Here is a 22,762-nt window from a genome sequence, read left to right as displayed (position 1 = left end):
CCATTCTCTCTCTCTCCTTCTATCTGTCTTTCTCTCTGTGTCTGTCACTCTCAAATAAATGAATTTTAAAAAATTTAAAAAAAAAATAATAATAAAAAAAACAGAGTAAGAAGCCAGGACCAGCACACAGGTTGTCTTCTAACCTCCACATACGCACCATAGCACGTGTGCGTGTACACATGAGCACACACCCAGCTCTCTCTCTCTCTCTCATACACACACACACACACACACACACACACACACACTCAGACACACACACAATATTTTAAAATTTTCCACACATTACTAGTTGATTTCCAAGGGGCAAACTTCCCCCAGGTTGAAGTCCCTGCTCTGGAGGAAAGAGTTCATAGAGAGGCAGTTTCTGTCTTCTAGTTCACCTCTTGCTGAGACATCCTATGCTGCAAAGCAAAAATTAAAGGGAATGAGCTTGCTGACAAGCCACGGCAAGAGCAGCTGTTTCCTTGCAGAATCAGGGGGGAAGCTAGTGGTACATTGCAAATTGCTGGAATCACTTCTCTACGCCAGGATCTTGGCAGCAACCTCAGCAGGCATGCAGCTAGATGTGCTTAATTTTTGTGCCAAATATCAATTGATTTTCTTTCTCATGCTTCCGTGATATTTTTCAACTAGCATTTAGACTAAGCAGAAGGGTCGCTCCCGCCACACTTTCTAAATGCAGGGAGGCCGACACAGATTCAGTACTCACGTGTCCTGTCATCAAGTTTGCAGCCAAGGCCGGGGGTCCTGTTCCCGATGCTCTGCTCTCATTTCTTTCACGTCTCAGACCCAGCTCCTAGGTCGCTGCTTCTGTGGTGTGATCCTGATTCCTTCAGGAGCACACTGACCACCAGTTCTCTGGCCTTTCCCAGGACTCTGCCCCTGACCCTGTGAAGCTCTCTGCGTGTGTAACCATGTTTTTCTAGAGATCAAGAGTCATTCCATCATCTACATGTCCATCAAGACGTAAGAACAGGGCTGGAGAGATGGCTTAATGGTTAAGTGCTTGCCTGTGAAGCCTAAGGACCCCGGCTCGAGGCTTGGTTCTCCAGGTCCCACGTTAGCCAGATGCACAAGGGGGCGCATGCGTCTGGAGTTCATTGGCAGAGGCTGGAAGCTCTGGCGCGCCCATTCTCTCTCTCTCCCTCTATCTGTCTTTCTCTCTGTGTCTGTTGCTCTCAAATAAATAAATTAAAAAAAAAAAAAGACGTAAGAACAATTGGTATTCAACCAGTTTCTCTCAGATGAATGAGAAGGTGAGTGAATGAGTACATCCAAAGTGCAAATGTATGCAGGCTACATTTCAGCTGTGCCGCACGTGGCAGGGCCTCTCCTCTCTCTTATGTTGAAATCAAGCAATACAAAATGGTATGAGTTAAAATACCTGTGAGGGAGACTTTATTTAAAGAGTGGGAGAAGGAGATTATTAAGATAAGTGCAGGGGTCACCACGATGGCAGGTCACAGAAGAGGAGATAGCCTGGGTTCTAAACATGGAATGGGCAAGTTGGGATTTATAGGCAATGGATCCTTAGAAAAGGAGAGAATTTATCAAGAGTGCCTTAATTCATTTCTGTTGTTAAGATAAAAAATAATCCCTCAGATGGCTAACTGTGTGTGTGTGTGTGTGTGTGTGTGTGTGTGTATGCATGCACACGTGTGGGTGTATGTATGCTATTGTGTGTGTGTGGAGGTCAGAGGACACCCTTTGATCATGAGTTACCCAGCCCTAGAGTGGGTAACTTTTAATTTTTTTATTAATTAGTTTTGTATTCAGCAAATACAGTTTGGTACCATTATTAGGCTCATCCTTGACCTACCCCCTACCCTTGGCCCCTCCTTGTTGAGGTATATGGGTCATGCATTGTGGAGTTAGCCCACAGTTGTGGGTAAGATAAATGTCTCTGCATATCATGACCCAACATGTGACTCTGACATCTTTCCGCCCCCTCTTCTGCAAAATTTCCCTGAGCCATGCTGGGTTCATTTATGGTCTGCTTCAGTGATATGTTTTGGGGGCTTCTGGGGCTCTGGCTCTCTGATTTGGTGGGAGTTGATTTTCTGTGTTGATCTCCTTCCCCCTTGTGCTGGTATCTGGTTCATTGAATGTGCATGTGTCCAAGCACACACATACAGAGGCCAGAGGAAGATGTTGAGTGTCCTGTCTACCATTCTCCACCTTATGTACATGAGACAAAAATCTCACCAAACCTGGTGTTTGCCATTTGGGGGGGGGGGGCTGGTGGGCTAGCAAGCCTCGGGCATCCTTCTATCTCATTCTGTCCCTAGCCCCAGGACTGGAGTTACAGGGATGCTTGTGTTTTCAAAGCAAGGATGTATTTGCTCCCAGCTCTAGAGACTGGGAAGTCCAACAGCACAGTGGAGACATTGGGCTGCATCAACTCCATCGGAAGTGGAAAGCAGGTAGGTTCATATGGAAGAGAGAGACACATGGAGAAACCTCCCTTTTCAAGAATACCCTTTGGGATGGCTTAGAGGTTAAATGCTTGCCTGTGAATGCTAAGGACCCTGGTTCGAGGCTTGATTCCCCAGGACCCACGTTAGCCAGATGCACAAAGGGGACGCATGTGTCTGGAGTTCGTTTGCTATGGCTGGAGGCCCTGGCGCGCCCATTCTCTCTCTCTCTCTCTCTCTCTCTCTCTCTCTCTCTCTCTCTCTCTCTCTCTGCCTCTTTCTCTGTCGGTCGCTGTCAAATAAATAAATAAAAAAATATTAAAAAAAGAATACCCCCTGGGGCTAGAGGGATTATTTAGCAGTTAAGGCATTTGCCTCCAAGGCCAAAGGACCCTGGTTCTATTCCCCAGGACTCATGTTAGCCAGATGTACAAGGTGGCACATGCATCTGGAGTTGGTTTGCAGTGATTGGAGGCCCTGGTGAGCCTATTCTCTCTGTCTCTCTCTCTCCCTCTTTATCTCCACCAAATAAATAAAAATAAAAAATATTTTTTAAAATGTCCTCTGGTTGAGGGTTGCCATGAGTTCAAGGCCATCCTGAGACTCCATAGTGAATTCCAGGTCAGCCTGGGCTAAAGTGAGACCCTACCTCAAAAAACCAAAAAGAAAAAAAAAAAGTCCTCTGGTTGAGCCAGGCATGGTGGCGCATGCCTTTAATCCCAGTACTCAGGAAACAGAGGTAGAAGGATCGCTGTGAGTTCGGGGCCACCCTGAGACTCTGTAGTGAATCCCAGCTCATCCTGGGCTAGAGTGAGACCCTACTTCTAAAAACAAACAAACAAAAAAGTCCTCTGGAAATATTAATATCCACGAGTATCACCTCAGAGGACATTAGATGGCCATCTCCTCTCTTAGTAGTCACACTGCTTCTCACCACTGTTGCATTGGGAATCAGGTTTCAAAGTGACAGACCAGGGTGATGAGATATTATCTGGGCAAGGGAGAATAAAAAATCCAGACAGACATCACACAGGCGGTCAAAGATGGAGAGCAGGGCTTCTGTGACCCTGATTTAGCAGGCTTCTTACCCATCTGGGTTATCTTTAATTTTGTGTGTGTAACGTGGGTGTGTGGGTGTGTGTGCCACAGTCATACAGAGGTCAGAGGACAACTTCAAGTGTTGGTCTTCACTTTCCACCTTGCTTAAGGCAGGCTCTCTTGTTGTTTGCTGATGCATATGCCATGCTAGCTGGCACGTGAACTTACAGATATCCCTCCTCTATCGCCCATCTTGCCACATGTGGTTTGGAATTACAGACATGTGCACTGCTGCATTCAGCTGTATTTGGATTCTAGGTATCTGAAATCAGGTGTCAGGTTTGTACAGCAAACTCTTTTACCCACAGAGCCATTTTCCCAGTCCTTATGCTGTGTTTTATGAAAAAGTGCATGGTGACCCTTGCAGAGTGATCAGGAGCCTGACTATACTTTGGTCAAGCTGTAAGCGTGTCACTTATGAAGAACATCTTTCTTCCTTCGGGGTGAGAGAGTCCTTGAGTCAGCTTCCCGTCTCTCAACTGGTTAGCTATGGATTGTGATAGTTATTGCTGCTCACAGTCTGATACTCGACAGCATGCACATGCAAAACACCTGCCGCCAAATGGTGACTTTTGTTTCCCTCAGAGTCGGCACACTCTGATGGGCCCACATGGGGGTCTGAGTTTTACAGTGGTCGTTGGCCCTTCTTCCTCCATAGCAGCTTGGCTACCTTTCTGTCAGGTCCTTCCTTTCACTCAGACATGCTCGAGAAAGTGGTCTAGTTTTCAGACCAGCAGTAAAAACACCATGAAGTCATGATGATCCTTATTACTGGAGTTGTTAGTATCAAGGATGCTAAGCCCTAACAAGCCAGGCTCAGTCACTGTCTTTAATGGGCCAGCTAAAGAGCTAGGTAATAGTGCAAAATAGAGATTTATTCAATGTGGCAACATTGACAGAAGGAGCAAATTAAGAGGTCCAGTGACCTGTAGTTCATCTTCAGGGTCCTGATTGGAGGTTTAGGTTTAGAGGGCAAGAGGTAATGTTTAGCTAAGCAGCCTTGGCTGAGGTAGGGTCACATCCATCATTGACCCCTGATTGCCTGGGCTCTTAACTCTCCTGAAAAGTAGTCTGACCAATCAGAACTGTGTGAAATCCCTTCCTGTCAGATAAGTTCCCCCTTTGGTTGCAAATGTGCTTTGGCTGTTTCCTTCTTACAAGACAAGATTCCTTAGGGATCACTGTTTCAAGAGTCTAATAGCCAAACAGAAGGCACAAGAGTCTCTGTTTAGAGTATCTTTGCTCATGCTGGGAGGAGTGCAACCCCACTCTCATTGGTTGATTTAGGAGAAACATGTGACCAGATTCTGACCACTGAAACTTAAGGAAATGTTGGTATATAGAGAAGAGGGGCTGGAGAAATGGCTCAGCCAATAAGGCTTTTGCCTGTAAAGCCCAAGGACCTAGGTTCAATTCTGCAGCACCTGTAGAAAGCCAGATGAACAAGGTGGCGTGAGCAGCTGGGGTTTGTTTGCAGTGGCTACAGGTCCTGGTGTGCCCATTCTTCTCCCTTTCTCTCCCAAACAAAGAAATATTTGAAGAGAGAAGAAAGGCATGTCTTTCCTGCCATAGGGGCTGTCCCACCTGTGGTGAGCTGATACCTGCAGTCATCCTGGGGCAAGAGAGGAAAGTTTGCGGTGAAGGAAGATAGCAAAAAGTACGCATGCTTGTATATCACTGAGCCATCTCCCAAGCCAGATAGTCTGTCATAACAGCAAAACAATAATAAAGTAAAATACAGTGAACTAAAGCAACTTCCAGGGACAATGCAGCCAATTAGTCTTGTCAGCTGCTGACACCACCTCTCACCTCATGTCCCTGCCTCTGCTTTGCCCCCTGTAGTTCATCCTCCCACAACTTTTCAATTTATCTTTTCAGCTCACAGTTCACATTAAAGCTCTCCAGCATAGTTGTGTCATAAGTAAAATGAACTGTAGAGTCCTTCCCTTGCTAGAGGTATGTGGAGTTCACAGAGACCCGATCCTTTCCTGGGACATGTTTTAAATGCTACCTGACATCAACCCTGAAGGGCAGGTGGACAGGCACTCCTGTCTGGCCATTGGCATAGCAACGTTACTTATATTTGACCAAACTCCTCAGAGTCAGGTGCAAGTGCAAAGGAACACTAATGTCACAACCCTCAACTAGTTGCGGATAAAGTTTTTATTTTTGACAACTTCATAAATGTATATATTTTTATTATATTCACTCCCCATTACTCTATCTTATTCCTTCCCATTATTGCTAAATCCCTGCTTCTTCCTAGCTAGTCCCCTTCATACATTTGTATTTTCTTTGTGATTCACTGAGTTAAATTAGGACTTCTTTCCTAAGCTCGGGTTGGAGGTACTCATTGGAGTATGGACAACTAAACCAGTGGCTACATCACTGAAGAACATGACTCCCCATCCCCAACAAATATTTTTTGCCAATATCATTCCTCAGGGAGCATGCGAGCCTCCTGGGCCCATCTAAGGTGGAATGTGGATGGGCTCAAGTGTGTGCAAGTAATCCCAGCTTCTATGAGTTCATGAGGGTAAGGGGCCATATTGCAACTAGAAGGCAGCATTGCATAGCACTCTCCCTCATCTTCCAGTTACTTTCTTTCTGTCCCCTCTTCTACAGTGTTCTCTGAGCTTTGGAGGAGGTGATAAAGATGTCCTTTTTAGGGCAGTGAATCTATTGACTGAAGTGAGAACTAAGATTCCTGTTGTACTCTCAGATTACTTATTTGAGAGAGAGAGTCAAATAGAGAGAGGGAATGGGCGCACCAGAGCCTCCAAACACTGCAAATTGTGCATCTGGCTTATGTAGGTCTTGGGAAATCAAACATGGGTCCTTTGGCTTTACAGGTAAGCACCTTAACCACTAAGCCATTTCTCCAGGCCCTCAGTAATCTTTGAATAGATAAATAAATTGGTAATATTACTGGCCTACACAAAGTACTGTGTTGGGGCAAATTGTGAGGATGAACTATAAGAACAAGTTGTGGGAATTAACTAGAAGTATGAAATATGGGGGTGAACTATGAGAAAGAACTGTGGGAATATTTCTTATGTATATTACAAATAACTTTTCTGAAATTATTGCTGTGACATGCTAAATTTCTTACTTGTAACTTACCCTAAAGGTTACCTTGCAACTATGTTATCCACCTGCTTACAGAAATGTGACTAGGTTTCCTCTGTCTTGGAGTACCTTTGCCTGAACAGCACAGATGACCAATATCAACAAGCAATGTTTAGAGATGCTGGCTGATCTTAAGCTATGCTGTTTGCCTAATTTCTTCAGTGCCCTGGTTAGACTCTTGATCCGGAATAAGCACACATGCATAGGAAGTGTCGGCCATAGTGTTGAAGACAATGAGGTATATAACTAAGAGCTCACATACAAGGAGGGCTTAATGCAGTTACATTTGTGATCAAGGATATGTGTGTTCTAGATCAACAGACTACAGCAGGTCGTACCCCTACATCTCTCTCTCTGACAAATGTTTAAGGATTGCCCAAAGTCAGTATTACTGATATTTTTGTTCCTGTTCAATGGCAATGCCAATGAGTACCTGCATGTAGAGAAAGCTATAGCCACAGGAAGAGCAGTGAGGCAGCTACAGCAGATGCAACACGTTTACTAATGGCTTAAACTCCTCTTGAGCTTCTTTATTCCTTGGGCTGCTGCTGAGACAGCTAGCCCACTCCCAGGCTGGGTATCCCAAGAGTTAGTTCTATTTCTAAGGCTCTGTTCTTAGATGCAGTTTGCCCACACCTGGATAGGCAAATTCCAGGAGTTATCCAGAATGCCCCCCCCCCCAATAGCGCAAAAAGGCAGATACCTACATATTAAGATGAAACTTCTACAAATTCAAAATATTTTAAGTAGCATTTTAGCTTGTTATATGTTTGAAGGGTTAATAGATAAAAGTTAGGTGAGGCATTTTTATATATCAAAACTTTATCTTCAGGCTGGAGGAGTAGTTTAATTGGTCGAGTGCTTGCCTAGGATGCATAAGGTCCTGGGTTCAATTCTTTTCACCACATAAACTTGGCATGGTGGTGCACACCTCTAATCCCAGTACTCAGGAGATGGAGGCAGAGTTCAAGATCATCCTTAGCTACATACTGAGTTCTAGGCCAACCTGGGCTACATGGGATCCTGTTTCAAGAAAAGAAAATGTTGTTAGCATAACTGGGTAGAACTACATCCTTTGAAAAGCTTAAAAACATTTTGAGTAATAGTAGTTACGGTGGATTTGTGTATATACATATAAACTGTATAAAGATGTACGAATCACTAAGTATAAAGTGTGCTTTAAGTTTGATATCAAAGTGAAAATAATTCAAGGATCAGTATCATGACTTTGAGATTTCTAATAGCAACCATGTCTAGAAAATATAAGTTTGGATAACTTAGAAAAACAATTTGTGTGTGCGTGTATGTGTGTGTATGTATGTATGTACGGGCATGCACATGTGTGTGGGTTGCATGCATGCCACAGTGTATGTGCGTAAGTCAGAGGACAGCCCTGAGTGTTGGTTCTTGCCTTCTGCCTCGTTTGCCAGGCAAGCTGGTCTGTGAGCTTCTTCTTCTGCCTTCCTCGTGCAGAGTGCCATGGGCACACTGGAATTTGTGCTGCTCACTTTTTATGTGTGTTCTGAGGATCCAAACTCAGGTACTCACACTTGCCTAGCAAACACTTTATCCACTGAGGCATCATCCCAGGTCCCAAATGAAAAGTGGCTTTCGCATTGTTCTATGTCCTTATACTTTTTTCAATTCCTTCACTTTAGGGTGAAATAAAGCATATTTGAGACAACTACTGCCTTATCAACATATCATCCCAAAGGTGTATGTTGTTTGTTTATTTAATTTTAAATTCATGCACATGTATGCTATCTTCCTTCCAGCTGAAAAAAGGAATCTGACTCAGAGGAGAAGGGGGACGTGATTGACACCTGGAAAGCAATGTTAATGATTTTAACTAATTTGAAAGTGAAAAAGACCCAGGCAATCCATGAAAAGAGAATGAGATATCACTGCATGTTTTCCTTCAGTGCCTTACTTACCAGTCTGTTTAACTGGAACAAAATCTGGATAGATTGTAACAAAATGGTATAGGAAGGAAGTCAGGAACTCTATAACTGATATAAAACAACATTATATAATGAATTACTTCAGATTAGATATTTTTTCTTGTGTGTGTGTGTGTGTGTGTGTGTGTGTGTGTAAGTGTGTGTATGAGAGAGAGAGAGAGGGAGAAACAGAGAGGGAGAGGGGAGTGCTTCTGTGTTTGAATAAAGGTATGTGAATGTTATGGTGCATTTGTGGAGATGAGAAGCCAACTATGAATACCAGTCTTCACCTCCTACCTTGATTGAAGCAGTCTTACTCATTGTTCATAGCTATGTTTGCCAGGCAGGTGGGATTGTCTTGTTACCATTTTCCTTCTTGCTGGAGGCACATTGAGATTATACATGCTTGCCCTATGCAACTTGCTTCTGTGTTTTCTGGTGATCAGAACCAGGGTTATGCTTATACAGCAAATGCTTTACCCATTGAGAAATCTCCTCAGCCCCAAATCAGGTCTTAATACTTTAAGAGAGAATTGGAGAAATAAGCAGAAAACTAAAAGAATTATCCATATTGTGTGTGTGTGCGTGTGTGTGTGTGTGTGTGTGTGTGTGTGTGTGTGTGTGGTGTGTGTAATCAAAGAGGTAGGATGAAAAAACAATTGAACTCAATGCCAGAAAGTCCCAATTGTGTTGGGCTCCCCTTTCTATGAAGTTTATGGAAAATAATTTTTTTTTTGTTGTTCATTTTTTATTTATTTATTTATTTGAGAGCAACAGACACAGAGAGAAAGACAGATAGAGGGAGAGAGAGAGAGAATGGGCGCACCAGGGCTTCCAGCCTCTGCAAACGAACTCCAGACGCGTGCGCCGCCTTGTGCATCTGGCTAACGTGGGACCTGGGGAACCAAGCCTCGAACCGGGGTCCTTAGGCTTCACAGGCAAGCGCTTAACCGCTAGGCCATCTCTCCAGCCCGAAAATAATTTTTAAAGTTGAAACAGTTTTGTAGTAATATAATTAAAAAGATTATAATAATCAATATTGTCAACAGTAGCATCTTTTTTTAAAGATTTTATTTTAAATTATTTATTTGAGTCACAGAGAGAAAGAGAGCCAGGGCCTCTAGCCACTGCAAAAGAACTCTAGACGCTTGCACCCCCTTGTGCATCTGGCTAACGTGGGACCTGGAGAATCGAACTGGGGTCCTTAGGCTTCACAGGCATGTGCCTTAACCACTAAGCCATCTTTCCAGCCCAGCAGTAGCATCTTTGATGCTGTAAAGTTCAGGAGTGACCATTACCACACAAACCATTCTGAGACAAAGATGAAAGCTTGTATTCAGGAAAAGCATGAGCTGTCATGGCTGGCTCACAGAGAGGAGCACAGCCAATCTGAGATTTCAGATAGTGCACTTTTATAGGGCTTCTTCAGTTGTGGGGGAGGTGAGGAAGAGAAAATAACTCCTTTGTTCTTTACATTAGCCATTTCAAATAGCTAGGGTATGAGACCAGACTAGTGAGCAGGTGACTTAGGAGACAAGAGGACATGAAAACATGGTCTTGGGGCATTGTCAGGCAAGAAAGGGATAATGGCTGGGCAGTTGTTGAGGAATGTGGATAATCTACTTCCTTATGTCTGTTGCCATTCTGCTGCCCTTGGTGACTCCATTTTGGGAGCCTGTCCCAACCTAACATTCCAGCCATTTGTTAATGATAAGAGACTGAGGTTATTTTGTTCATGTTGGCCATAAGGGTGATGAGTTCTTATGGGAGAGGCTGGATAATGCAGTTGATGGGGGCTCCCTTCAGGACAGGTGATGAGGAGACAGTTTTATGGTGGCTAGAGATGGCAGAGTGGTGAGATCAATAGCACCACTGTAGCATGTTGTTACTACTTGGTCTTGAATGAAACAGAAACTTCTCTTGTACCATCCCTGTATTGAGCTGGCTTCAGGCAAGTTGCTGGTGACACATTACAGAGAAGGAGAAGGACATGGGCTCTGGGCATTCCATGAGAAGACAGAAGGGAGAATTAAGGAGCTTGTTAATCTTGTCAACAGCTATGACATCAAAATGTCAGGCATAAAGGGGGGGTGAGCATTCCAAGGAGAGAGATAGAGGGCTTGGGGCAAGAGAGAGGAGGCAGAGGGGCATCAGTATATTCAAGAGGAGCATTTTGGGATCAGGGAAAGAGTAGGAACAAAAGAGAGTTTAAGTTTTAGAGTGTCCATTGAGGTTGCAGAGTACTTATCCCTGGATGAGATAGGGTAAGGGCTAAGGAAGGAGGGGGCCCAAGGAATAGCTCTGATTCTGGCTAAGGCAAATGGGAGGAGCTGGAGCCAGTTTAAGTGGAGTTCAGAAGTAATCATGGACAGCAGAGGCAGAAGGCATAAGTTAATGTTAGAATTTCATTTTGTAAGTCAACATCAGACATGGGAGCCTATTAGTCTGAATCTTTGTTTATATTGTAGTTATATTTTTCTTACTGGTTGAATAATGTAGGCTGCCAGAATTAACTATATATTTGGAGGTCCATAATGGTGCTGTAGTAGAGACTCTTAGGGACCTGTAAGGAGTTCTATGACTCTCAGCATTGTCATCTGCTAGGATAAGTCAAGGCCATGCTGACCAAGTGACCCTCCCTCTTTTGGGAAGCCTGTAGCACTGATTTTTCTCCAGTGTGACTCTCCTGTTACAGATACACTGACTTGTAATTCATTTCTGGCTCTCGTCAAGAAGACAGGTAACATAACAAAGGCTAGAAGTTCAGTGTCTCATCATCTCCTGTGGCCTTTTGACCCAGGGGCAGGAGCCAAAATATTGGTTATCCTTTTAACTCCAATGTTTCCCATTCAGTTTGGCTTCTATATATGGTTATTAATCACTCAGAGAGACTATACATATCTGATTAGAAGAACAGATTAATTAAAAGGGAGCAGAATTTATCCGGTTAGCAAAGCAGATCTGGTTAGAGAATGACACAATGGTTTAAAATTATTTTGATTAATATTTAAGTTTAGTTGTCAGGTGACACTGTAAGCTATATCTGGATCATAGAAAGCATACATATTCTATCTTTTAAGTATCTGTTAGTTATAAGTATAGGCAGAACATTTTAGTAGCCCTGAAAACAATATTTTATCAATTACTTTATCAAGAACTTTAAGCCAGTTGACTTAATTGTCCTTACCATATGACTTTTAATAAAAGGCCTTTTGCAATAACTTGTTTGTAAAAGAACAGATTTGACTTATACTATTTACCCAGAATAAACATATAGATTTTATCACTTATTGATTTTGGAACTTTGTTTCTTATAACTTTCCTAAAACACATTTTTCAAAAAATATGAAAGCAAATTTGAACATTACTAGAAATTTTAGAATTTTTTTTTTTTTTTTGCAAAATCAATATCAAGTACTTCTATTTTTAAGCACAAATTTTGAGGCTGTTGTTTGTTAGTAGTTTCATGGAAGCATAGAAGGATAAGGTAAAGCAGTTGCAAATTTCTTATAAGAAGTTCCCATCTATTCACAGCAACTTGGCATTCACCCATCATCATGCTGGTACCAGGATCTTGTGATTCCCTGTGCTTGCAATGCCCTGGCTCTGCAAGGCAGGGAAGCTAAGAAAGAGCCATTTTTTTTCTTCCTAAATTCCAGGGAGAGTTTTGGACTTCTCTCAGCACTACAAGGAGGCTTTCTGATCCTGCCATTTTACAACTCTTTAAAAGTTTGAAAGGAGGAGAATATTACTTTTTTTTTCTATCATCTTAATTACTTTTAGTGTTCCTTCTGGGGGACACTCAACAGTAAAATTTGGCTATGCTATCTAATGCAGTGGGCTTGGTGGAGAATATCCCCCACAATGAAATGAAATGAAATGGCACTGCTTAGAACAGAAATCTTTCTGCAGCCTTAGGGCTGTGAGCCACATACATCCTCACACATACACACATTCATTTTATGGGCACTTTTCATATAGACTTTAGACAACCACTTCCCCTTTACATATTCATTCATTTCATTTATTTATTCAGAAGCTATGCATTCTCATCTTAAATTTCTATTCTATATACAACTCTGGAGACTAAAATCAAACCTTTTTACCAGGCAAGGGGTCAGGAGAGGTTGAGGGAGCTGGAGGAGCCAGAGGAGCTGTTGGGGTGAGGTCATCTATGGCATCTGGGTCAAAAGCAGAGGGTGAGGATGAGTATGGGGGAGGGGTTGAATGAGAGCGCATTCCTGAGACCTTGGCTAGAGGGACCTGGTGAGAAGATCAGGTAGAGCAGAGAGAAGGTTGTGAATGCAGAGTGAAAATGTTTGAGTATAGGATATTTTGGAGCATTTGCCTGCATGTTGGCAGAAGATTTTTAAATCACCAGAATTTGGCAATCAAAAGTACCATGTTCAGGCCATTTGGACCCATTGTCCAGCTTATATAGTGTCCAGACAGAGTTGCAGAGAAAGATAAGATGTCATCCAAGCATAGAGGCTGTAAGTTCTGTAAGGAGGCAGGGAAAGAGCAAAACAAGGGTGAGAGAAAGGAACCAAGGCTTAAGCTGGATTTCTACAGAGTACCAATATGAACCCCTGGCCGATCAGAGTGAACGGGCCTGCTCCTTCCTGTTGCCTTTTTAGCCTGTGAGTGAGTGGGTGAGGTGAGTGACTGTGCTTCCAATGGCAAAAGCGGCTGGCAGTGAAAGATGAGAGCTCAGGAGGGAGAGGGAGAGGAGGGAGGAGGAGAGTGTTCTGAGATGGTGCAACTGAGCCAAGTGGGGCCCCATAGGGTACAGTAGACCAGAGACCAAAAGACATGAGGTGTCCAGAGTGCGTCTTTCTTGAGACATGGGGTTGGGGTCCAAAAGCAGCCCAGGGGTGGGCCTGGCATGCTGGCATGGCTTCTACTAGGAGGGAGGGATTAAACCTGAGAGAGACCAACCTGAGAGGGACACGTACCGAGAAGGAGGGAGGAGATGAAGGGAAGAAGAGCAAGGCTGAATTGTGGTGGGTGTGAAAGCCAGTGACAGGCAGAGATGGTCTGAAGCCGTCAGAGGGTCAATGGCAGCTTGGTGTTCCGATCAGGGGAAAGGAGGTCTGGCCACACAAGAGGGCAACTGGAAGCCTCCTATCTGAGTCATGGCACCAGATGTAAGGTTTGGGAGTGGCCGAGACCATGTAAACCATTCTGAGGCAAAGATGAAAGCTTTTATTCAGGAAACACATGAGCTGCCAGGGCTGGCTCTCAAGAGCAGAGCACAGCCAACCTGAGATTCCAGATAGTGCCTTTATAGGGCTTCTTCAGTTGGGGGAAAGTGAGGAAGAGAAATGAACTCCTTTGTTCTTTCCATTAGCCATTTCAAATAGCTAGGATGTGAGACCAGAACAGTGAGCAGGTGACTTAGGAGATAAGGGGCCAGGAAATCATGACCTGGGGGTATTGTTAGCAAGGAAGGGATAATGGCTGGGCAGTTTCTTGAGGAATGTGGATAATCCACTTCCTTATGTCTATTGCCATCCTACTGTCCTTGGTGACTCCATTTTGGAAGCCTGTCCTGACCTAACAGATGCATCATTTCATCTGACAATTAGAAATGAGCTTTCACTTCATACCAGTTTCCCTATAGTTCTTTCTATCTTTCAAGGTGGAAAAAAAAAAAAAAAAACCCTTCCTCTCTTCCAAGTAAAATCTCCCACCACTGAACCAACTTTCCCTTCTCACATCAAGTCCTCAGTTTTCAAATACTGACAAAATACCTAATATGTGCAATATCATGTACAATAGGAAGTGACAAGCAAGAAAGATAGTCCCTGCCCTCAAGAAGTAGTTAAGGAAGAAAGAAATCTATGTATAGCATTAAGTATGATGGAGAGCAGGACGTGATCACTGACATTAGAGGATCACAGAACATGTCTGTGAGGCACAGTGCTCATTATCTATGGGAAGCTGCAGGAGCCAAGGTTTGCCTAGCGGCAAAACATAGACGAAAGGGCAGAGGCACGCGTACAGACCTTCAGGCAGCTGCTCTGATTGTCTCAATGTGGGACTCTGTTTGTTTGTTTGTGATTAAAACCAGCAGTTCTCAGCTTGAGCTCTCATTTATTACCAGGCTTGGCTCTTCCCATGAATCAAATCGATTTTTAAAAGATGGAAGCACATATTAACCTTGATGTATCTTATTTACTTTGATATTCTTAACATCTATCACAATGCTCAACCTGATATATATTCTCTGTGAATGTTTGTAGAGGATGGATAGATAGATGGACGGATGGATGAATGGAGGGCTGAATAATAATATATTTTTCACTACACATATTTTTTTCTTTTTTCCTAAATATTTATTCTGTATATGCAGTGTCCTATTTATGTTTAATGGGCCAAACATGGTTTCAATAAAAAAAACTTTATATGAAATACTATATTAAATTTATTGCAAGCCTCCCAAGAAAATGGCTAGAGACTTCTGAGAGGTGATATTTAAAGGATTTCAGTAGTCTTCCCTTTCATCCACACCCTCCCTAGTTCCCTCTGGCCCAGCTCTAACTCCCTGAGGAAGCTACCCTCTATTATGGAAATTGAGGTTTCAAAGTGTTGGCTTAGTCTGGGATTAACACTTTCTATAATGGTAATTCCTGGGTCCTTGTATACCTGAATGAGAGGAAATGATTTCTCTCTTAGGCGCAAACCAAGATCAAAAGCCCACCTTACAAAGATTTTGGATGGTATGGCTCCAGTATAATTCCCACCAGTGTGTGAAGCCAACACCCCACGTGGAGGGCCAGACAGTCCACAACTCAGTGTAAGACCCTCCCTCCATACTGCCCCACAAAAAGACTTAAAAACCTTCTCTTTCTCTTACTAGGTGGTTCAAAGTTCCCTCCTCACTGCCTTTGCTCTGAACCCGCCAATCAACCCCTTGTTGACTTTAATAAAACCACGGGTCCGAAAGGAAACTGTCTCGGTGGTTGTCTAAATTCTGAGCGGCACAGTATCTAGCTAATATGCACGCTTCCTTGGTTCTTCACAGCTGCTTCCATTAGGGAACCTCTGTTTTTTGAGGTTGTAGAAAACAAAGCACTGTTTAAGTTCCTTCTAGAGATTAAAAAATGAAGCATAGGAGACATGCTCTTTGGTTGTGAGAAATGCTCATATTTGACTTCTGTGCTTTGGGAATGGCTGAAGAGTAGGGGTCATAGATGGGCTCCAAAAACCATTCATGCTCGGGCAGGCAGGTTTTCTGTCCAGAATTTATGGTTAGGGAGTTGTCTACCTTTACTTCTCTCTGCATCACAAGGTAAATTATCCAAGAACAAAATCATCAAGTTTAGCTATCCAAAGTGAATTGGAGAATTGGGGCAATATTATGCAGAAGGCTGCCTCAAATCTTCATTTTTTTATTATAACATATTGAGGTAGTGAATATAATTGTGTTACTTTCTACAGCATCTGCATAAATTCATATTTTAATTTATTGTAGCTCTACATTTCTCATTATTTTGAAATCAGGTCTCTTTTTGAAAAGCATGTAAGAGAATAACAGTCAGAAGTGATATTAGTATATAATAAGAACAAGAGAATTATGACAGATGAGTTTCTTGTGAGAATTTTGAGAAGGTTGATCACTGGACAGATGAGAGATTAAAAAAGAAAGTAACTGAAGGCTCACCCTTAAGGGAGTTGGGAAAACAGTTGTAAAGATAAGGAATCCTGGGACTTGGGAAACAGCAAAAAGAATAAGAATTATGTAGGCAGAAGTCAGAGCTAAATAAAGTGAAAAATAAATCAAGGCTCCATTATCTTCTCTGGGGAGATTTTGATGTGAACTTGACAAAGGAAGTTTTTTGTTTTGTTTTGTTTTCCTGTTAGTAGCTGGTTTCACGGCTATGGCATTGCCATTCCCTCAGCAAGGTTTGGCCCTTTGATAACAAAAGATCACTTACTGGGCACTTTCACAGGACAAAGTAAAGAGTCAGTGGCTTCAACTGGGTTGAGACACCTCTGCATTCCTAATAAACATCTTATAGCCATTGCCAATTAAAGAATGAAAAGGCAAGAAAGTATGCCCTGGCCAGTGGGGAGTCGAACAAAGAAGCCAGGGGAAAATTAACCTGAATGAAAGAAGGCAAACAGACACAAGAAGGAGACCATGCTAGATGTTTGTCATGGCCTTGAGCGTTTATTCTTACATGTAGGTTTATATAGGGTTGTAGGGAGAAGGGGACATGGTCAGGGCAAGGAGTTGTAGGGGGAAGGGCACATGGCCAGGGCAAGGACTTGTCAGGAAACCTAGAGGGGATGTAATTAGGTGTTCATCTAATCTTGCCTAACTGGCTTAACATCCTGACTGCACCAGGCTTCACATCCTGACCATAAACTGACCTTTTGCAAAAGATAAGATTCTGTAAGCAGTCTGCTGACTGGTTCCAGAAGTACCTAACAGAAAGCTGGATGGACCAGCTTTCTGAGTAATGAGTCAGTTTATGAGCAGGCCCAGGCAAAATGGAGAGGCTTTTGCTTTATGGCTCCTGACATCTCCTCCCTTCTTTTATGCAAAAGAGGGGGAGGCCCGCTATTCAGCAGTGGGCTGCAATGCCTTTGTTTCTTCATCAGCTACCAGCAGGATGAGGGAGTATTCAGCCAAGCTTACAATCCCCTGGTAGTTGAGTATTAGGTGAGGAAGTAGAAACTTAACTTGTTATATGGCGGTTTCTGTTAACATGGTGGAGGTTTGATTCATAGCTCCCAACATCTCCTCGGGAGGCCCGCTTTGCAGTGGTGGGCATTAACCAACTGGGGGAGTAGGGACCCTACTCCTCCCGTGGGATGTCTTTTTCCCACAATCTTTGGCCCTTGGTACCTTTTGGGGAGGGGAGGTTGGGCCTATGTGGCCGGAGAGTGGGGCACAGCCTTAGTGATCACAGTTATGATACCAACCTCCATGGAAGCCAGGTATACCTCTCAGGGAATCCAGAAGTGGTCAGATAAGGACCTTCCCCTGCAGTGCTTTGCCTCGCACCCACATTGGTGCCCATATCACACTCACTTCATTGTGAGCTGATATGTATAGGTTTGGATCCTATGCAGCTCCTAAAGGAGGGGTAGCTATTTGGCCAAGAGAGGTAGACCGCAGCGATAGCAGAGGTGTAGAGGACAGCAGAATAGTAAATAAGTACAGAATGTAAGATCAAGGGAGAGTGACAGCTGCAGGTGGCAGGTCTTCAGTGGCAACGCCTCGATCCGCCAGCTCCAGTCTGTGATAATGGACCTGTAAAGGCTGCACCTTAATGGCTTTAATCTGTTGACATATAAAAGACATGATTTTAATTATAATAATGGGTCAGATTATGAGTGAGAAGATTAAGATAAGTAGAGGTCCTTCCAGCTTTGTCCTGTTAGGGATAAAGGGAGATTCTCTCAGGGAAGTGTTTCTTCCCTGGACATGTGAGATGTCACTGGAGGATCATCAGCTTGTTTTACAAGTCTCTCTGGTAGCCATCCCAAAGTATTTTCTTTGGTGTCAAACAAGCATACTGATCCTCGGCCCCAAATGAGTACTGGGTCTGGGCCATTCCATTTTAAGGTTAAAGGATCTTTCCACATGGCTTTGGCAAAGGTATTTTTTGTATTTGTGTGCCCAAAGCAATCAGCTGCTGAATTTCCCTGAGTATCAAGGGTTAAAAAGTTTAGGACAAACAAGGCATGATGAAGGATATTTCTTGGAGAGCCTTTTATGGGATATAAATCCCCCGTTTTTAACTTTTGGAGGGTAAATGGACCCAGAAGAGGGGCCCCTCCTGCCAGAACACCCCAGTGGGTGTAAAGTCAGTGGCACAAATGACCAGGAGAAGAGGCTTTTTCTAAGAGAGAAAAGTGACTCTTTGGCTCAGAATTGTAGCCTCCACTATCTTTAGGGCCTCTAAAATTTACCACAGGTAAACTAAATGTAAAATACTGACAAGGAGTGTAAGGGAATTGTAAAAAAAAAAAAAAAAGCAATCCTTTAGGTCAATAATGATTGTACAATGTCCTGCAGGAATTGCTCCTGGAGTGGGGAGACCTGGTTGTAGGGCCCCCGTAGGTACCATGGCCTTATTAATTTCTCTAAGATCCTGGAGCAATACAAAGATAGGAGTATTCCAAGGAGAGGTGGTAGGTCCAATATGGCCTGCAGCAAGTTGTTCCTGTACAACGTGGCTGTAGCTAATTTCAGAAGTTAAGGGCCATTTATAAATTTAAGGATATATATACATATATATATATCTATAATTTATATTTATATTCATATTTATATTTATTGATCTTTGGTTACAGATTTCTCTCTGAGTGTTTAAGACCATGCAGATAGCCAAAGGTTAATTAGGGATTAATTTTAGAGGTCATTAATGGCTCTCCAAAGAGACTTCAGGGACACAGAAGTAGCCCCATAGTTTACTGGTGTCTTGCCTGTTAGGATGAGTCAGGGCCATGCTGGCCAAGTAATTTTCCCTTTTTTGGGAAGTCAGGAGGGCCAATTATTCTTCAATTGTGACTCTCCTGTTTTAGAATGTACACCAATTTTGCTTGGGTCTCCATATCTTCCCTGCTCAGGAAGACAGGTGACTTACCAGGGGGCCAGTGTAGAAGTGTCCCATCATCTCCAGTGGCCTCATGACATGGGAGTACAGGCCAAAATATTGACACTTTTTATTCTAATGATTCCAGTTGGCTTTGGCTTATACATAGGTGATTAACACAATCAGAAAGGAAGTTACACCAGCCTGGATGTATGTACATATAGAGCACATTTGATTACTGAAATAGACTTAGTTAAAGAATGGCGCAAGGGCTTCTAAAATCATTTTGTCCTATCTTTAAAATTTTTGTTGTACTGTGGCAGCATAAGCCATATATCTGAGGCATAGGAAGTAGGCACATCTCACATTTTGAATATCTAACATTTATAAATATAGGCAGAACTTGTTACCAGTCTTGAAAACAGTACCAATTGATTTATAAACTTAACTAATTTAACCTAGAAATTATCAGAAAAGAACAAGTAAGACAGTATAAGGTCTTAGCACCTGTGTGAAAACATCTTTGATTAGTTCAGATACCTGTGTGGGTACCAATCACCCAGAGAACATTGGAAACAGAACCATGGAGCTTTATATATATATATGTATGTATAAATTTTAGATGAGAACCATTGTTTGAGCATGAGACTGTACCCTAAGGTAGGGAATATATCTTAAGAGTTAATTTTGTTATAAGCACTGAACTTAAGATGCAGAAATTGAGACAGTTACTTTACATACAATAGAGTAGAATTTGGTTTTTCCTGAGCCAAAATAGCTAGCTAAATATTAATATAACCCTTGATAAATTTTTTGAAAGAAAAAACATTATTTGACAACCAGTGATTTTGTCTTAAACTTGATTGCTATTGATTTTATGTAACACAGAAATATTTATTAACATAAAACAATTTTATGTTTTACCCATGACTTAAATTTGATAAAGTTTAAGTAAGCTATCCCAACAAATCCCAGGAAGATGAAAGTTATTATTACTGAGATTAAATCACTTAAACGTAAGTGATTAAACCTAGTTATGACCATTCAATAAAATTAGCATAAATAAGACAGAAGCTATCTGTAAAGTCACAATGTCTTTAGGTATGAGTACTTCACCTTTAGAAATTGACCATTTCTATGTGAGCCTTTATCTTTAGAATAGTTAAAACCTTGATGAAAAGAGGAACCTAATTTACTTTACCGAGTCTTAAAGACAGTTTTATAACCCTTAAATCATAACAAATTAGCCACAGTGACCTGTTAATGAGTGAGGCCTTATCATAAGACTCAGTTTATCTATTTAACATTTTGTCTAGTGAGAGACTTTATCTAACAGATGTGACTTTAGGTGTTCATAAGAGAGGAACTAAAGAGAACCACAGTTATATGCTGTATTCCTTTTTTCTTGTCAGAGACAATTGGCCATTTTTGTCTCTAGTCAGAGTCTGGGGGACACATGGCTTAAACTTGCATGGGGTTTGAGGTAAAGGGGGTTTCATCTGTTTTTTTTTTTTTTCCCCAGAATCCAGCTTTCCATGAATTTAAGTAGTATATGTTGGAAAGCATGAGCAAAATGAAATTACAGAGCAGAGAGATAAGCATCCTGACATTTCTTTCCTATTCCGAAGTTGTTTGTTTTTACATAGCAAATTTACCCAATTGCAAAACACAAGGTGATAGACTCTTGTCTATGTTTAACCTGGTTAAACCTCCAATTACATCTGTACTTATGACTTTGTGACCCACCTAACATAGGCATCACCTGTGTCTAATGTAAGATGAATTTAGATTAAGACTATGTCCCTATATAAAACTTTTAGAGTATCCTTAAGAGTCTGTAAACAGTTGAAGAATCTCTAACTTTAGGCATAGCATTTAGGTTTAGCCTGAAAATTCTTTCCTACATACGCACATCTTTATCCACATACTTTAACATTCTCAGTACCACTCAAAAAGCATTTTTAATGAGCATTCTATGTCCCAACATTGAAAAATTCTTTTCCAGTTCCTTCAATCAATTCATCTCACCCCATCATTAATTATCTTCTCTCTTTCTCTCTCTCTCTCTCTTTTTCCTCCCCTGAGGGAGTGCACCATTCCTGGAAATACTGAAATACCAGGTCAATGCGTGGAGTGGATGGAGCAAGCTCCTATTCCAACTCCAAGCTCCAAAATCCATTTAATATATTGTCCTCAGATATAAGACATATCAGATATTAAACTGATAAAAACAGATACTACACTTGATCTTAGTCAAAAGGCTGAGAAGTGATTATCTTTCTTATAAGGCTATTAAAAACTTACACCAAATTGATTAATCCTATTACTAAAAAGGAAAGCAGTCTTAATACAATTTTATATGATTAATACCAATAACACACTTGGGAATGATTTTATTAGGAATAGCTAAGGCAAATTGTGTTGTTATCTTGTGGCAGGCTGGCTCAGAGGTCAGATCAGTTATCTCCTTCTTTTAAGTAACAGGACATTACAATCTTTTTATATATATATCTGATAAATTATATGTTACCTCTTTAGAGGAAGTTTTTTTGTTTTTAATAATCCTCTATGTAAGGTGAACTTGACCTAGAACAAATATCTGGCAAATTCATTCCTGTAAAAGACATTTAACTTTTCATTTTTAATTTCTATGCTTATGTCTTTGATTTCCTTAAAATAGTTCTCTAGAAGAGAAAGGAATGTCACCTGCATCTGTCTCATCTCTTTAGTTACAAACAGTCACAAGCATGACACGACTAGCAAGCACAATGAGCACACATAAACACATAAACACATATACACACACATAAAAAGAACAACTCCTCCTGATAAAATTAAAAAATTTGCTTAAAGAACTTGAAGCAATCTCAATTTATTGTGTTTTTAAAATATCTTTTACTATGGCAATTAGCTCCTTTTAACTCTTTTGCTAATTTTTTTTTTAACCCATGTTCCTTATGCCTTGAAAGAAGTTTTAAGCCTTTCAACAAGTTATGCTTATTTAGGGTCTGTCCCATGATAGAAAAGGAAAGAGGAGAAATGGCAAAACCAGAGGGCAACGTTCCCAGTTGGAGAACTGGCACGGGGGGTTCCCGGTGGGCCTGACCGCAATTTTAAGAGCTGGCAGCCGCTCTAAGAGCATTCACTGGCTGTTGCGTACCCAGTTTTGTTGATAGGAAGAGAAGCTAGATAGGAGGTCTTTGCCAATGCCCAAAAGGGCTGTCGGGACTTGCACAGGGAGCTAGGGGCCTTCAGCCAATGCCAGAGGGTAGCCCTGGCCAAGAGGCTTCAGTTGCCCTGTCGCTATGTTGCAATTCCATGCAATGGCGCCAACCAAAGTAAAAGGAGGAAGAGAAGTGCAAAAAGGAAGTCCTGCAGTTCTTGTGCCTTGAAAAAATTGACTCAATAGTCTTTACTTTAATTGCCTAAAATTTGTCGCTTACCTCAAATGGATCAGTTTCACAGGCGGGCTTTTCTGCGTCAATCGCGGTGCAGGTCTGTATTACAGGTGAATTGCCTGTAGTGACCTCTATGCAGACCTTCACTCACCCCTCCGGTGGGGTGGCGGTCTAATGGCTGCGACGGCTGTCCACTCGAGTGATGTTCAGGTCTTTCTTCATACCTC

General features: G+C 42.0%; 1 non-coding gene across 1 annotated transcript; it reads right to left on the bottom strand.

Moving 5' to 3' along the window:
- Window positions 1-21,220: 21,220 nt before the first annotated feature.
- LOC123458886 lies at window positions 21,221-21,410 on the bottom strand. The gene has a single exon (XR_006635836.1). It is a non-coding gene; the product is annotated as a U2 spliceosomal RNA (small nuclear RNA).
- Window positions 21,411-22,762: the final 1,352 nt, after the last annotated feature.

The sequence above is a fragment of the Jaculus jaculus genome, chromosome 2 (genome assembly GCF_020740685.1).
Source record: "Jaculus jaculus isolate mJacJac1 chromosome 2, mJacJac1.mat.Y.cur, whole genome shotgun sequence".
NCBI classification, from domain to species: Eukaryota; Metazoa; Chordata; class Mammalia; order Rodentia; family Dipodidae; genus Jaculus; species Jaculus jaculus.
Note: the sequence above shows the minus strand (reverse complement) of the source record. Positions and strands in the feature narration are given on the sequence as shown.